Source organism: Poecilia reticulata, linkage group LG20, assembly GCF_000633615.1.
Source record: "Poecilia reticulata strain Guanapo linkage group LG20, Guppy_female_1.0+MT, whole genome shotgun sequence".
Lineage (NCBI taxonomy): Eukaryota > Metazoa > Chordata > Actinopteri > Cyprinodontiformes > Poeciliidae > Poecilia > Poecilia reticulata.
In genome coordinates this window covers 25,064,783-25,066,351 of record NC_024350.1, presented here as the reverse complement: position 1 = coordinate 25,066,351, position 1,569 = coordinate 25,064,783, and positions in this window count along the sequence as shown.

Here is a 1,569-nt window from a genome sequence, read left to right as displayed (position 1 = left end):
GAAATATCAGCATCTGTGGAATAAACCTGGAACTTCAGGATATTTTATTGGAGTTTAAGGAAAATTTAAGTTTTATATCTTTTTTTTTTTTAAATGATGTGGAAAGTTTTGTCACCCAATCTGCTCTTTTTACTCTGACACCCTGAAATAAAAATCTGTTCCAAGCAAAGGAGTCAAAAAAACAAAATTCAATTTAAAATCGACTCGCCTGAAACGCAGCAGTGAAGCATGGTGGTGGCAGCATCATGCTGTGTGATGGAGGTGAACTTTCACCTTCCATCAGGAAAACCGCCAAACAGCTGGAGATATTATGGGATGGTGTAGATCAGTGTAGATCTACATGGCTAGATCTACACTGATCTAGCCATGTAGATCTGGCCTAGTCAAAGTCCAGGCCTGAATCTAATTGAGAATCAGTGCAGAAACTTGAAAAGTGGTTTCCAAATGCTCTGGACTGGACAAAAACAACCATCTGTAAATGTAAAGAAAATATTAAAATTTAATTTCAGAAATGATTTAATTTCTCTTTGGGATCAATAAAGTATTTTTACATTTGAATAAATGTGCAGGCCGCACTTTTCAGGTGTTTCTTCCACCTGTGGATCGAGCTTTGTCTCAATGTGACGGAACGTGAATATTAATATTTCCCACAATGCATTGTGTCTGACGGTGGAGAAGCAGAAGCATCTGCTGTTAGCATGTTAGCATGGACTTTAGCTTTTCCAGACCCGCTAACATGCTAGCAGGCTAGCCGCTCTCCGTTTCCATGGAAACGCTAACAAACAGCTTCCTGTTAGCCCTGCTCCTGCTTTAGCTTCCCTTCGGTTTCACCTCCATGCAGACATGCTGACCTTTGACCCCGGCTTCCAGAGGAGCAGCGTGAGTCGATGACGGAGCAGGAAGTGATGTAGAATCACCAGAGCAGCGTTTCCTGTAGCCCGGAACTGGAACCGGAGGAAACAGGAAGTGGGACGAATCAGCCTGCAGAAGGGGGCGGGGCCAGGGTGACCTCTGACCTGCTAAGGAAGTTCTGCTGAGTCCGTCCAGAACTTTGATGGGGTCGATGGAGCCGTTTGGTTTTATTTAGCTGTAAAGCTGAGATGAAGACGACATCTTCATCTCCTCCTCCTGAGGGATGAAGAGCAGCAGATGCCGTCTCCTCCTCTTCATCGTCTCTTCAGCTCTAATGGCTCCATCAGGAGGAGATTCCTCTAATCTTCCTCCTCCTCGTCTTCATCGGGTCCTGATGGAAACGAAACCGTCCAGATGCTTCCACTTAAACGCTCCTCACCTTTTTTATCCTCCTCCTCTTCCTCCTCCTCCTCCTCCTCCTCCTCCTCCTCCTCCTCTTCGTCGGCCTGCTGATGAAGCTGCTGTCTGATTAAGGCTTTGGCTCCCCAGTGATGAATCGCTTCATTTATTGTCTGAGGGCTGAATGTGATAAACTCATTAGTAAACTCCCAGAGCGGGCGGCCTGTGTGTGTGTGTGTGTGTGTGTGTGTGTGTGTGTGTGTGTGTGTGTGTGTGTGTGTGTGTGTGTGTTGTCATGACCTCCAGCCTCCAGCTCCG